Consider the following 16,231-nt stretch of genomic DNA (forward strand, 5'->3'; position numbering starts at 1 on the left):
TTACTGATTACAAAAGTATCAGATACTGCTTCAGAACCTGAAACTCAGTTCCACAAATAACAGCAATTCTGTCAATGTTCAGGGGCCATGGAAACATGCTGCCTTCCATATTCTGTTCTCAGTGTGCTCAGTGAGAAGCAGTTAAAAGATAATAAGTGTTGGGAAAAATTAGAAGCAGTAAGCACAGACAATATTAAAATAAGTGTTGACAGCGCATCTGAGGAAATTGTAGGTACAATTATTATGTTGGGGTTGGAAATGATCTCTGAAGGCAGTATCCATGCATTACCTGTGCTGTAGGACCTAATTTAGGGGTGCTCAGAGGAAGGGCTTCACATTTTACGTGGCAACATCAGACATTTCTCATGGGAGACCAAAAAGCTTTGAGAACTGGTATCAGCAACATCTGTGTGGAGAGTTGGGTACGGTAACTACAGAGTCCTTAAAACAATTAGAGATGGTGATGACAAGAGAGTTGCCATGTTAGAGCTCATCTTGATGAACAACAACAAAAAAAATAGCTGCTGATTTAGGTTTTCCTGTACATTTGTAATCATGCTCTGGTCAAATTTAGTGACTTAAGTACTGGTACTGACAAATACTACATTTTATCAAGCTTTGAAGACCCATTTTTTAATGCTTAGACTAATTGGCAACTCAGTAGACTGGTAGGTATTTTTAAAGTGAGAAGAGTAGCCTGGTCTAGTATTACATGTGGAGGTTGGTTGTCCTGCATATGGCAAAGGGATTGGAGATTCATAATCCTTGAGGTCCCTTCCAACCCTGGCCATTCTGTGATTTGTGATTCTGTGAAGATGTTTTAAAAAAGCACAGTTTCTTATTCAGCATCTAAGAAATAGATGCTGAATAAGAAACTGGTTTAATAGCAGCAATCAGTGCAATGGATTTTTTAAAAAGGTGCAGAGTAATAAAGAAAGTCTCAGAGTAGATGTTTAAAATCTTGGCAGGAGCAAAGAATGTCAGTGATGATTGGTGATAACGTTCAAAAGGAAGGAGATAGAGGAAGTTGCAGGAATCACAGAAATGTCACCAGTCACAGTGAATGACCAAGAGCTTTAAAGAAAGAACAACACATTAGAAACAAAATGTACTACTTAAATCATGCTCAAGTCCACAAAAAATACTGATGGTGAACTGTGGTGACTGAGAAAAAAAACACAACTCTTAGCTGGGCTCTTTTGAGAGGGAGCATTGAAATACAGTTATCCATACTGTGTTGATCAAGTTGCCATTCACAATTAAAAGTCAACAAAAAAGAGCAATGGTCTCTGCTATATCTAAGCAATTTTGAGTCAACAAAATGTACAGCAATTTATGCCAGTCGTCAAGATGCACAGGTCTGGCTTACTGTGCAAGGATTTATTACAAGCACAAAACTGGATGGAAATAACATCTCAACAGGAGGAATATTCTTCACGCTCCACTGCCTAGTATTGTTCGTCAGAATTGTGGGATCACAAAACATGTACATTTGGAGACATTCCAGGTCAGACTGAACAGGGTTCTGAGCACCCTGGTCTAGCTGTAGGTGTTACTGTTCGTTGCAGGAGAGCTGGACTAGAATTCCAACTCAAATCTTTCAATGATTCTATGATAATTAATTTCTAAACAAAAGACCTCTGGTTCACAATTTTGAATTTGGTCTGCACCAGTACCTCTGCCTGAGGCCTGTGGCCTCAGATACCTATGAATCACCAGCAGCAATTAGGATTTTCTTTTTCATGTTTCAAGCTACACTGGCATTGTTCATACAACAAAATCAGCAAAGGTTTGCTGTGAGCAGGGGATTTTTTTTCATTTTCTTAAGGAAATGACTCCCCTCAAACATTTGTTTCTCTACAGGGTCCCAGAGATAGAATAATTTTAACCCAATTTCAGGTACTCCAGCAAAAGCCCAAATCTTTTCACTCAGCTTGCCTAACAACCATTTAGAAATATTTGTGATAGCTGTAATTTGCAGCAATGTGGCAGTAAGACTTGGTATTATTAACTTAGTAGAAAACTTATGGGTGACTGTTAGAAACCGAGGCATCAGAGAGCCTTGTGACTGTGCCTACTACAGGCCACCTGAACAAGGGGAGCCTGTTGATGATAACTGCTTGTCACACAGCCCTCATATGTTTGGTTTGGAGGACTGGGGAAGGAGGGGACTGGGGAAGCAATGCCCTTCCCCCTGTAAGCAAAGGTCAGGTTCATGACCACCTGAGGAACCTAAACATCTACAAGTCTATGGGTCCTGATGAGATGCGTGGACACGGGAAGAGCCACTGATGTCATCTGTCTGGACTTCAGTGAAGTCTATGACACAGTCCTCTGCAATATCCTCCTTTCCAAATTGGGAAGATATGGATGGGATGGCTGGACCGTTCAATAGATGAAGAACTGGCTTCAGGATCAAACACAGAGAGTGGTGGTCAATAGCACCAGGTATGGATGGAGATAGGTGACAAAGTGGTGTCCCAAAGGGTCAGTACTAGGACTGATACTATTTAACATCTTCGTCAGTGATATTGACAGTGGGGTGGAGTGCACCCTCACTAAGTTTGCAGATGATGCTGAGCTGTGAAGGGCAGTCAAAACGCCTGAGCGACAGGATGCCATCCAGAAGGACATGACAGATGAGCAGGGAGCCCACAAGAACATCAAAAGGTGCAACAAATCCAAGTGCAAGGACTTGCACCTGGATCAAGGCAACCCCCATTACTAATACAAGCTGAGGGAAGAAAGCATTGAGTACAGCCCTGCCAAAAAGAACTTGGCAGTACTGGTCGGTGGGAAGCTGGGACAAGAGCCTCAAGCCAGAAAGCCAACTGCATCCTGTCCTGCATCAAAAGAAGTGTGGCCTGCGGATTGAGGGAGGTGACCCTGCCCCTCTACTCTGCACTAGTGAGACCTCACTTGGAACACTGCTTCTTGCCAGAGAGCATCCAGAGGACCACAAAAATGATCCAAGGGATGGAGGATCACCCATCCTATGAGGAGAGCTGGGGCTATTCAGCCTAGAGAAGGGAAGGCTCCAAATAACCAAATAGTGGCCTTTATGTGTGTAAAGGGAAGCTTACAGGGGAAAAAAAAAAAAAAAAAAAAAAAGGGACAGGCTCTTTTGCAGGGTCTGTGGAGACAGAACAAGGGGAAATTATTTCAAACTTAGAGAGGGTAGACTGAGGTTGGATATAAGGAAAAGTACTTTTACAGTAAAGGCAGTAAGGCACTGGAACAAGTTGCCCAGACATGTGGTTGATGCACCGTTGAGGCCAGGCTGAATCAGGCCCTGGGCAACTTGGTCTACTCATGGACATCCCTGATCAGTGTAGGAGAGTTGGACTAGCCAGCCTTTAAAGGTCCCTTCCAACTCTAAGTATTCCATGACTTCAATAGAAGTAAAGTAAATAGAAATGATGGTGGATGGGTGCTTAACTTCTCAAAGCTATTCACCTTGTATATAAGAATAGAAGCAGGGCTGAGTTTTGTGTGCACCTACAAGTCACCAACACAGCACCTTCCAGACAATGTTTTACCTTTATTTTTTCTAATCAATGATCCTGGCTTTTTTCTGTAGTCCATGAACATTCCTTAGGGTAATGGACTTCACTAGGCAAGATTTATAGTGACAGAGATCTACAAGTCACTCTGATGGAAAATTCATTCTGATTTGGGATTAGTAGCTAATCTTCAAGATTATTAAAACTATACCACTTGGGTATTCTTCTTTTTGTTTTAATTGCCTGTGTTATGAACAAAGGGCACAGCCAATCTAGCATCTGGTGCATGTACTTAATTTCTTATGAGCAACGACAGACAAATAAATAGGAGCTATTTTCAAAGTGACCTTCTCCTTCTATCTGTATTAGAATGTTCTGACAAAATTCACGATTGACTCAAGTCTTTTTATAGCAGCCGTGAACACAGTGACCAGGACAGAGTTTCCAACCCGCCCTGTCTCTGTTCAGTTTCCTCTCCCAGACATGGCTCCAGTTGGACTACATGCGATCAGGGCAGCGCCTTTACTCTGGCAGAGTGTAAAGTCTCAGCAGTCTCACTGCAGGGATTTGACTTCACAGTGGATAGCATTTCAAACTGGAAATAACGATGTTTTGGAAGTGTCTAGTAAATCCCAGCTGGCCATGTATCCTATTGTTCACTGAAAGAAATGGAAATTAAGCCATCAGCCATAGCCTGCGAACAATTTGCTGCAAAATGCATCCCTTTCTAGAAAAAAGTCTGCTTGTTCTAACATAGCTAACTGTTTTTATTATTATTATTATTATTATTATTTATTTTTTTCCCCATTACATTTTGTGAACCTTGCTTCAATTTACATTAGGAAAAAACTCACAAATTCATGATAAATACTTAAACTGACCTGTGAGCTTGCTGGAAACTGCACCAATTGAAATGTCTTCGTGCCACTCGATTATAATGCACACCCCTTGGAATTCCACTGAGAGCAGAAACAGCTTGTGGCCTTTCTAACCCAAGAGAGCAAACAGTGCAGCAGGAACCTCAGGAAGCTGCCACAAGGAAAGAAAACAGGACAGCTGGTAACTAGCAACGTCACCTTCTTTTTTCTTTGGTACCCATGAGGCAAAAGAAGGCAATAATAGCATTTTCCCCTAGGATACAGGCACTATGGAACTATAGAAGACAACAAAGAATAAAAACTAGCTCACCCCTTCCAACAGCCAGTGACAGCTCTAGAAGAATACAACCTCTCTTCAGAAAAACGCTGCTCCCTTAGCTGCTAACCCTAAAATGAGGGTGGGGAGGGGAGGACCTCCACCCCTTATAGTCACTCATGTGCACTGCTTGCACCTGAGCCCCCTGATTTAGCTGTGCCTTCTCACCTGGTGCTCAATCATTGGCTCAGACCATGACTCGGTAATTCTGTTGCAGTACCCAAGGCCTCTTCAAGTTCATCTGAAAGCATCTGAGGATGACAATCCCATCTAAGAAGGTTCCAGTGTTTGACTCGTTAGAAAATCATCCTTCTTATGGCTGTACACCAACGTGAGACACAGAAATGCATGCAGTCCATTGTGAATTAATTACCACTAGCAGTTAATTTGAATGACAAGTTTCACTGCATTCCTAATGTAATCTTACTGACCTATGCATAGAAATGTATCCAATAACACATGTAAGATTAAGCTCTTTACCAGCACTGAATCATGATATAAATGTAGAACTATCCTATGATCTCTTAACATGCCTCAGCGTTTTGGAAGGAATATTTTACACAACTGCAAAACTCTGGCAGTAATTGTGGGCACAAGGACAACAGTGGGTGTTGTGGAATTGGCCTCAGATTGTGGCGCTGCATGTGTGAGGGAGCTGGACTCTAACTCTTCTCCTAGCCTGTGGCAATCTTCATAGAATCACAGAATGGTTTCGGCTGGAAGGGACCTTAAAGCCCAGCCAGCCCCACTCTGTGCCATGGGCAGGGCTGCTCACCACCAGCTCAGCTGCCCACAGCCCCATCCAACCTGGCCTTGAGCCCCTCCAGGGATGGGGCACCACAGCTTTTCTGAGCAGCTGTGCCAGCATCTCACTGCCCTCTAAGTAAAGAATTTCCATCTAACATCTGACCTAAATTTCCCCTCTTTTACAGTTTGAAGCCATTCCCCCTTGTTCTATCAGCTCAGTGTGTAAAAAGTCAGTCTCCATCTTATTTCTAAGCTCCCTTTAAATATCAAAATCTTTGCCTTCTCTCCATCTGTGAAACAAGGCTGATCAATTGTATTGCAAAATGTCATTATGTAAGGTCAAAAATTTGGCATTTGGTGATGTTTTTGTGTGTACAATATGCCTCGATGTGGTCATCAAGAAAGGACAGAGCAGCAGGTAAGGAAATAAGCCAGGTGCTTTTTTAGGACACACAGATGGCAGCTTGTACCATGTCAATGATGTCAAGAGAACTCATACTTCATACTTAATAGAAAAATTATTCATCCAAGAGGGTTTTTTTCATGATAGTGAAATGAACACTGTGAGAAAATTACTTTGGTTGCTGGGTGCAATTAGCTACTTAGAGAACATCTCCTAAAATGTTATCTCTGATGTATTTATTATACTTAAAAAAAAAAAAAAAAAAAATCCTTCTTGCAGCTCATGGCCATGAAGCAGTATGCAACAAGCCAGAAGACTTGTATAACTGTAAGTCTTGAAGCAGTTCTTAGAAAGGCAGTGACTTTGCCAACCAGGAAACATTTAAGTGGCAATCTTTTCATAGAGAAAAGCTTGGAGATAAGGAAAAAATAGGAAGCTGTTCACTTGTGCCAGGAAGCATTAACAGAGGCACTGCAAGCTGGGCTGTTCGCTTTTAAAGCAAAGGCTTTTGTTGTTTGCCCTCACTATTTAAGCCTAACCCAAGGAGACTCAGAGAACAGAAAATGAATTCAATCAGAAGTTTATACTTTTTCCTTAGGAGAGGGACAAACTTTCTGCATATATAGCAGAGGAACATTGGAACAGGAAGCCTCACTCAGCACTGTAATTCCCATCTAGTCGTAGGAAACCAAGGTATCTTGATACTCTACTGCTCCTGTCACTTTGTCAAGAGAGGATTTCTTCTGTTGCAGAAAATATCCTTGGGCCCTCCCACTGACTTCCCAGTAATACCAGCAGAGGTGTGCACGTGTTGGCACGCTGACTCTAAAGCACTGAAACAAAACTGAAAAGCAGACATCGCCTGGCATTGTGGGTTTGTGTCTGAGCAGCCCATGAAGAACAGCAAGAGACAGATGCTTGGGGCAACACGTGGAACACACTAAAGAGAGTTTGCTGAGATTTTTAACTGCTATGTAGATAACAGAGAGCAAAGCTCAGACTAGATGGTGGCAGGAAAGCAGCAGGTCTCTCCTGCTTGCTTTCCTTTCATCAGGACAACACACTGTTTGTACAACCAGCCACAGTTTCAACAATGGACTGGCTGGAGATGAGTCACTAAAATGAATAATCCTTCTTAATCTCTACAAAAAACATCCTGTTAGTGCTGCCATATTCTAGGAATTGTCATAACAGGAGCAGCAAAAGGATTAAGTGCTTAAACCTGTCCCACCAGGGCAAGTTCACTGCTGCAGAATTTCTGCTGGTAATGAGTCCTCACTTCCCCCCACAAAAACAAGAGAACCGCCCTATTCTGTGTTTCTTTCTTTGTAAGCAGCCCCCCAGGACCCACCAACAATATTGCTGGGTTAGAACATTAAAATCTGGATCAACTCACAGCAGATGCTGAGTTTGAAATGCAAGGAAGGACCACAGGTTCACAGAGATCACAGCAGAGCCTGCTCTTGGTGCCCTTTGCTAAGGGCTCTACATTTCTGTCAGCACATCCACTGGAGAATACTAATCCTGGAGACACAGTGCTGTCCTCTCTGTGCTTTTCAGCGCAGTGCTGTTCAGCTTTCAGAAGGGCAGTGATTCTAGGAAGAGATTAAAATATGTAGGATGCTCTTTGCAGTGTGAACCTGAAGCCCGCACCTCCAATACTGAACGTAAGAAGGCTGTCAGCTGCAAGATTAGTCTCAGGAGCTATGAAAATTGCCAGAAGAGGCAGATGAATGCTTTTTTTTTCTTTTGGCCCCACAATACTTAGAATGGCAAGAGCTCACTTCAATATTTTGTGTTAATAAAAAACAATGGCAAGTTCTTACTGGTCATGTTTCTTGAAGGCTGAGTTCAAGGAGCCTTGCCTCCTTCCCTGGCTCTGTCCCCATATGGGATGCTGCAGCTGATGCAGTAGAGGATGAAGGAAAAAGACTCAGTTGTTCTCATGGCTTTACCACCAACAGGTGCCCTAGCAGAGCTTCCTATGGATATATCTTTTTAAACACCTCAGCAGGGATTTTTCCTCTCGTGCCTTGCCAGCTGTGCTCCCACCAACCTGAAGAAGGGTGGGATGAGGCTGGCTAGATGTGCATTGCTGGGCAGGTGGCTGTTGCATCTGTAGGCTGCACACCTTGGCCAGGCCCCGCTCCCAGAGCAAATTCACCCTGCCATGCAACCACCCTGTGAGGACCCCACTCACAGACCTGCCAAAGCCCTTTCCTGTGCCTCTGGGCATCTTCCCAGAAAGAAGTGAGAGGGAGAGGCAACAGCCTGCACCTGGGTCTCCATCCAAGGTGAAGCTGAATCAGAGCTAAAATCCATACCTAGATCTCTCCAGCTCTTGGCACAGCTCCCACCTTCCTTTGGGGGAATTAAAAACCACAGAACAGGACTTCTGAACTCTTACACATCAGGTTCTTTCTTCTGTCAGCTGAATTTTTAATGTTTTGGATGAGTAGTACAGAGGAGAGGATAATAGTTCTTAGATGTAAAATAGTTGTTGATAACACGTGTATATGTTACCCATAATAAGGGTCCCACTACAATAACAACAGCAACAAAAAATCTGATCATAGGAAACTACAAATATGGACAACAGATGTGCTTTTCTTTTCAGGAAGTGATTACACAGCTTGGAACATGCCTCAGTTCTTCAGCCCAGGCACTCCCATCAGAGGACTGGGTAACTTTACCAAATCTTAACATACTTTTGCACCTACATTTTTAGTGAAACAAAAAAAACCAAACAAACAGAACCCAAACAAACAAACAAACAACTCCAATCTCCCTCCATTGATAGTCTTAATGGAGCCTCCTGAATAATTTATTTATGGTCACTTTATACCCAATGTGTGAAGTCCCTTCTCTATTAAAAAAGAATATTTCTTAGTCCCTTCCTTCAAACTGTGTGTAGGAGTTCCACACCTCTTATTGCAGAACAGGAAGTGCTAGTGTGGATCAAGAAGGGCACTGGTAGCAGTCCTTACCTCAGGATGCTCACCTACAGCATCCTCTCCCAGCTATTGCTTATTCTTCAATACTGGCTCTTCTTGGAGCCCAAAGAAAAACAGAATAATATGCTGTCTTTCTTCGTTTTATATATATATATATATATATATTTTTTTTTTTTTTTTTTTTGCTTCATTTCACCTATCACTGGTTTGCTTTGGAGGCTTTTGATCCAGGTGCAACAGCTGCAGCTCTTTGTATTCTAAGTAAGTTGTATAAAGAAGTCTATCATGTGCAAAGCAACATGCAAAAACTCCATTATTTTTTTTTTCTCCACTACTCAGCAGTGTCAGACAGTTTGGAGCAGAGCATGATCCAGCAGGGGCAGACCTGGCTCAGGAGTTACAAAACTGACTTTTTTCCTTTCTTATTACAAGTTATTCTTTTTTTTTCTTTTTTCCTTTCCTGCTTATAAAATGAGTAATGGTATTTACTTGCTGTTGCAAACAATGCATCAAAAAGCTTGTGTATCAGTCTATCCTAAATAATGACTGGAGATATTTGCTTCCAAAGTCCTATGGGTTTCCTTTAGAATGATCTGTCTGAACTTGTGGCTGTTCATATGTTTGTATCCAATGCACTTTCCTACAGGAAGCGGAAAAAAATTGGTTGTCACGAGTCTATACAACCACACTAAATTCAATTCACTCCATAAACATGACAAGAATGCCCTTTATGGAAGCCTAGTATCCCACGGAAGAGTGGGCTGCATGGAAACGGAGGCAGATGATCTTACACGTGCCTTTGCTTAGCACTTGCTGCCACATGAGGAGTTAATATTTGATTAGACAGTACTGTAGCTATGACACCTGTTCACCAGGGAGACTAGGCCAACAACTGATGTAATCTACCTTATTATACACTTAATGATAGAGGAGAAGTGCTGCTTTTTCAGCTTCCCACGTCTGCTTTTCATTTCCTCTCCTACACATTCCTGAGGGGTCATGTTCTGTGCCTCGCAAAAGCAAACAAACAACTACAAAACCTCTCCCCCTCTCTCTGTGATCCACTGCAATTTGCTGGGAAGAAAAGACGTTAAAAATGTCCACTGTACTGTGTGTTCCTGAAAAGAAATCTGCTTATTAGCAGTTACTAATTTACGTGTTTTGGCTAGATTTCTCTGACCACAATAGACCAGGAAAAAACAGTGTTGGTACTGAAGTTACTTAGAAGAACTCTGATTCTTTCTATTAGCAAATCAAGCACTTGTCCACAGCTCCCAGATGCTAATGCAAATGCCATTCCAGAATCGCGGGCTTTGACCATTTTTCAGTTTTCTGAAAAGATGGGTGGCTGTAGTTGAAAGCTTGCAGGAGTTCCAGGGCACCTCATCTGGGCAGAACTTCAGTGATTCTTTGTATCTCTGGTCCTCAGATCATGGTGTCATCCTGTAGGAAATGCTGTACATCCGGTTTGCACCACTAGCCATCATGGTCATCACTGGCATCAGCACACAACTTGTATTTCAGATGCATATGGTTGTGTTTACAGTCTACTCAGCCTATTTGATCCTGCTAAGAAATCCCCATCTTTACCCTACAACTGTAGGTGACAATAGTGTTACAGATACTGCTTTTCTTATGCCAAGCAACTGCAGTTGTAATACAAATACATCATCCAGACAGAGCATTTTCTCACATTGCCATTGCAGCTTTCTTCCCTCCCAAATGAGAGAGTTCACCATCTTTCCCTGAAGAAATGTTTATCTCAGAGCAGAGGAGGAGAGCTGCAGCTTCTTTTTATTGGAATGCCAGCAGTCCTCTTCCTTTTTATGTGTCTATTATTGGCAAAGGGAGACTGAGAATAAGACAGGGTGCATCACTCATTGCCTCAGGGCTAACTGCTTCTCTTCGAGCAGGGACAACGCTGAAAGGCTGGGACAGTGTTACAAGCACTTGTGATCAGTGACAGCTGACAGCCCCTAAGTGCTCATCAAGAGTGGCCAGAAAGGGTGTGAAAAATCACACAATCACAGAAGAGTTTGGGTCGGAAGGTACACCAAAGCCCACCTGTAGGCTGCCCCCCACCAGCTCAGCTGCCCAGGACACCATCCTACCTGGCCTGGTGCACCTCCAGGGATGGGGAAAAAGTTCATCTGTTTGGAAATGAGAGGAGCCAACCTTTCATTCCCAGCCTGTTGTACTACCAAGAACTGTCATTCACTTCCACCAGGTACGCACCTTCTTATCTGTCTGTGTTCTCAGTGCCAAAGTTATGCAGACGCTGCATTTTTCATTCTATGGTAATAGGCAGTAGATCTCTACACAAATATAAAGCTTTACTCATTGTGACTTGCCTGGGAGAGCCAGTGCCCAGGCACCACAGATAGTGTGGGAATTCCCAGAAACATTTTTAAAGGGAGTACACAGAAACAATTCTTGACATGTGATTCATATGGTTGCGTTCCAAGTCCCCGTGATCTGATTGCCGCTTTGATCACGTCTTGCAAATAGGTTCATTTCCAAAATTAGTCTGGAAAACATGCTGCTATAATTATTTAGAGGAAATAAGAAGACAGATCTTCCACTGCCCACCATGATGTTCACAAAGATCAGAAAAGCTTTGGCACTGTATGTGTGCCAGCACTCTCCACTTTGAGCTTCCCCCAAGATCTGGCAGTGAAAAATAACCACCATGGTGAAAGCCTGGGAGGGATTTTCTAGAGAAGGAATACAGTGAATTATACCAGTATAAAAACAGTGCACTAAGAATAAGAAAAAGGTTTGATCAGTGCTCTTTAAAATGCTCTACAAGGGCTTTCTCCCCTGCCCGGGCCATTGTACATGCTTATTTACTAGAGTGTAAATCATACTTCATGCAGCTGAGATGACAAATAAAGCCTGCCACAATTCTGCATGAAACACAACATGTTTTCTTAGACGAGACAGAAGTTGACAGAGCATCAGATGATCATGTTCCATCTATAACTTTCACTCTGTCAAATCTTCTGTCCTCTGCACACCAATTATAATAAATACAGCTGACTGCATAGAGCTCGGAGAAAATAAAGGCAGCTTTCTAGCACATGCGAAACTAAAATATTGAGGCATTTGTAAATCTTTCATTTGTTTACAAAGATGTTGTGCTCTGTTCTCTTTGGGTTGAAGACAATGAGAAGGAATATATATATATATATAGAAATCAACATTGCATGTAAGAAAGAATATTCAGCACAAAGCATTAACCTTTTATGGTGGGAGGTGAAGATGAGGTGGCATTGGAAATCCCAGCTGGATGAAGTGCCTTTACCATAGAAAGTATTAGCGGGCTCATAAGCACTATTACTGATTCACTACCCCATAGGTACTAAAGCTTTAAGCAACACAGCAAGCACATTGTTGGGCCAAAATAAATAACCAAACCACAAACTCTTTCCTTGCATTTTTTGGAGGAAATTTCTTCTGTTACCCATGATTATTTTAAGACATATACTTTTTATTTGACTTTTTTTGATTGCTAGTACATCTTTCATAAGGAGCATGTGTTTCTTGCTCAGCTGTTAGCAGTAGGGTGTTGGACTTGATGGTTCTAAGAGGTCCCTTCCAATCTTTACAATTCCATGATTCCGTAATAACCTTTGAATAGGATCAGACTGTACTGATCCTCCCAGTATTACAAATTTACAAGTAATATTGAGTTTGTATTAAATAAACTATACAATAATAGATGAATGGAATAATTTCCTCTTCTCCACACTCCTACTTCAATTTGAAAACAGAGAGGCCAAATGCATCCATGTGGCCACATGATACTTCTTTTCTTAATAATGATTAATTATATCCTAGTCCCCCACTGGTCTCAGCATTAGCCTGAGGATGATGCATGCATTTAAGCATCCGTACTGGTCTCATTTTCTCACTGTGTTATCTTATTCAGAATGTGAACTTCATAGGAAAGATTATTTCTATATGAATAAGTAGAAATGCACTGGCAGAGTGCCATTGCTGCTATGTGAACAACAAAGACAGAGGTAACTCCACTGCAGCGTCAACAAAAAAGCTGCTAAATTCCACCTGAGTGCCACAGTGCAGACATGATCTGACAATCCCCATTAGTAGACCAAATAGTGGAGAGCATAGAATCATAGGTTTGTAGCATCACTGAATGGTTTGGATTGGAAGGGACCTCACAGCCCACCCAACCCCAACCCTGTGCTGTGGGCAGGGCTGCCCCCCACCAGCTCAGGCTGCCCAGGGCCCCATCCAACCTGGCCTTGAGTGCCTCTAGGGATGGGGCACCACAGCTTCTTTATGGGGAGGTACCAAGACGCCTGTGATTTCAAATTATCAGGAGTGTTTCTTTGTGCCACATGCCCTGTTTTCTGCTTACTGGATCTTCTGGGACCCAAGTGCCTTGTGCATTACAGATGTTTGTACTTTGTCCTTGTATACTTAGTGTAGATTACTCCCAAAACATGAAAGGCGGAAAAGAAAGCCTTAAAAAGTCAGAGGTTTATGATTTCAGGCATAAAAAGATAGAGCTTCAATACAATTTTGGGAAGACTAACAAAAGGATACTGTTTTCAGAAGACCTGATTCACGGGGGGGAAAAAAAGGCAACAAAATACAATACAATGTATTTTGTCAAAGACATCAGCACTAAGAAAATGAAATATACATATCTTTACATCGAATGTACATCCGCCAGAAAAAAACTCACAGGCTAAGAGATCATACATTGGATTACTTCATTACACTGTATGATTATTTTGTCTATGTACAGAATCTGTTCGGGGAGTGGTTGTTGGTCAGTTTTTACTGAACACTGCTCTGTTCCTATTTGAAAAAGAAAACTGCTGCTGATTCAAACACGTCTGCACAGAGACAGAGACTCAGGAACACAGACCCCTGCCATCCCAGTGTACCTGTTAGTGGATTAGAGAACACAGCGTTTGTTAGTTTGAAGTGGTTAGTATCCATCTTACCATAAAAAGAGCAAGGGCACCACCTGCTGTTTTAGAAATGTATTTATTCGGGTCATGAAAGTTACTCTTCAAGTACTGCATTCAAAAACAGTCAGGCCCACTAAACAAGCCGCACTGCTTTAGGAAAGCTTCGTCACAACATGGTTTTAGAGAGGATGTGCTTGCAGTTGCCTGTTCACACAACGTCCACAACTGCGCTGAAGTGACAACGGTGGCCCCAAATGGCCGACTGTGGTATGCTTAGAGACTTCTGAAAATAAGAAAGGGTTTCACACCTGCACTGCTGTAGTACATGAGCTCTCCACGCTCAGGGTGCCAAACTCAGCTTGCATGACACCTTCAGGAGATCTGACTTGCATTCGGTAACACTGACAAGTGAAATCATTGACTTTAGAAACAATACTAGCATGATAAAGGGTTAGATTATTTTATGAGCTGTAGGTTTTGGAATAAATTCTTATTACTGGAGCAGTAAGACATAAAACTATAGTTCAAATAGGTTGTTTGTTTGTTTTTTCCCCCAAAGGACCTTGCTTTCAAAATACTCCTCCTCAAGAAAACAGAGGTTAGTAAACAGCCACCTGCAGTGAGCAGCCCCTGTATGAGCAAAAGGCATTATTATCTTGATTTAAACTTGCATGCAGGACTTCATAAAACCAACTGAGACGATTTGAACCAAGCAAATCAAATCCCTGGCTGACATGGAGATAAGCTGAAGAGTGCAATTAAAAAGTTTGAGAGGCAGGTTGGATCCTCTGAGTTAGAGAAGGTCCGTATGTCTACTAGATTCTTCCCAGACAAGAGGAATCACACCGTGTTCCCTTCTTCCTCTGAGAAACATGCAGCCTTTGGAAATCTCTGCTCCGGGCTGATTAGACAAAAACAGCCTGCATTTTACAGGCTTGTAAAGGGCTCTTGTGAGGACTGCTCATTTATAAATGGAATGATCATCTGTCAGAATCTTCACGAGAGTAAGAACCAGCACTAAAGGGAATGGCCAAGTTCTTTTCTGGGGCACTCAGTCACTTGGCCAGCTGACATTCTCAAGGAATCACAGTGGAAGTGAGCTCAGAACAGCAGCAGCCTGCTCACAAATCCAGGAGAACAATACTCAGCATTAATAAATCATGTGCTTTTGCCATGGAAAAAAGATAGCTCACTTCCTCTTCAGGCAATCACAGCAAAGATTCACCTTCACTGCCTACAAGCAAAATTTTACCACACACTTGGATTTTGACCCTGTGTAATTTACTTCTGATTTATTCTTGAAAAATTGAAGGGAAGAATTAAAAGAAAAAAAAAGCAACCGTATAACTGGATTGCTCCCCATGAGCTTGCAATGAAGGTTGAACATTCCTGTAACCCGTGAACACCAAACACACTCAGTAACAGACGGAGGACCCGTGCTTTGTCTGTCAGTACCACCTCTCACAAGTAACAACTGAGGTGTGTCAGTACAGCATCCTACCTGCCCGTTTTGAAGCTGCTTTGTACATCTGCAAGATGTGCAAAACAAAAATAATCTGTGATTGCATCAAGCTTGTGCATTTATTGGTGGCTTATTCAAAATTAATTCACTGCTGTAAATGAATGCTAATAACAAATTAGTAAAAAGTTTTTCTTTCCTTTTTTTTTTTTTTTTTTTTTTACACAAATATTTTTATTACAAACTTGAATTTTTAAGAAATAATACACATTTCAGAAATTACACAAAGGCCTTGGCATTTGTAAAAAACTTTTGGTATTTGCATGATTATAGACTGTAAAACACTTTTGGATGCAGATGTGCTCAAACCTTGGTATAATTGCATAGAAATTCTTTAGAAATATTAATGAGGCCACTGTAAAGAGTTTTTTTTGGCACAATATTAACAAAATTAAGGCCTTATACTTCTCAAAATCAAGTCATTCAGTGTGTGAGTAGTGTTTAAAACCCTGAAAAATATTAAATACAGAATAAAGACTATAAGCTCAAAGCAGGATTGACTATAATAAACACAAATAGCTATTAACCTGGGTTCAGTCTCTGCAAATTTGGAATTGAAATGACCTATATAAAATGAACATTTCACATCATATTTTGGTATTTAACACCGAATTTATAACACTGCAAAGAAGAAAACTTCTGTAAGCTTCTTTCTGTTACGATAAACTGAAAAGCCTAATGGTTGACATCTATATAAATTACTAACACATTTATATATTTTTTTCTTGACCATTGCTGGATCATTGTTTATTCCACAGGAAAGTTTGTTCTACTGCATGAAGAAGCTGCATAGTACCAACATAGCAGAAACACTTACTTGCCTATTGGGAGACCGATTTGGAAGTCTCTTCCAGGTGTAGTCCCATTAAATAGCACTAAGGACTACAACAGAAGCAAAGGTTTGCAGGATGGCAATCTATGCTTTGAAAAGATGGTTATTTGTTGCTTAACCACAGTCTGTAATC

The 16,231-nt window shown here is 41.6% G+C and overlaps 1 long non-coding RNA gene across 1 annotated transcript; it reads right to left on the reverse strand.

Annotated features, from left to right (window-relative positions):
* Nucleotides 1–1,422: 1,422 nt before the first annotated feature.
* Nucleotides 1,423–4,793, reverse strand: LOC125697657 (uncharacterized). Its single transcript, XR_007378899.1, has 3 exons — nucleotides 4,692–4,793; nucleotides 4,385–4,532; nucleotides 1,423–4,162 (listed from the first exon to the last, which is right to left on the reverse strand). It is a non-coding gene; the product is annotated as an uncharacterized LOC125697657 (long non-coding RNA).
* Nucleotides 4,794–16,231: the final 11,438 nt, after the last annotated feature.

Source organism: Lagopus muta, chromosome 1 (genome assembly GCF_023343835.1).
Source record: "Lagopus muta isolate bLagMut1 chromosome 1, bLagMut1 primary, whole genome shotgun sequence".
Classification (NCBI taxonomy): domain Eukaryota; kingdom Metazoa; phylum Chordata; class Aves; order Galliformes; family Phasianidae; genus Lagopus; species Lagopus muta.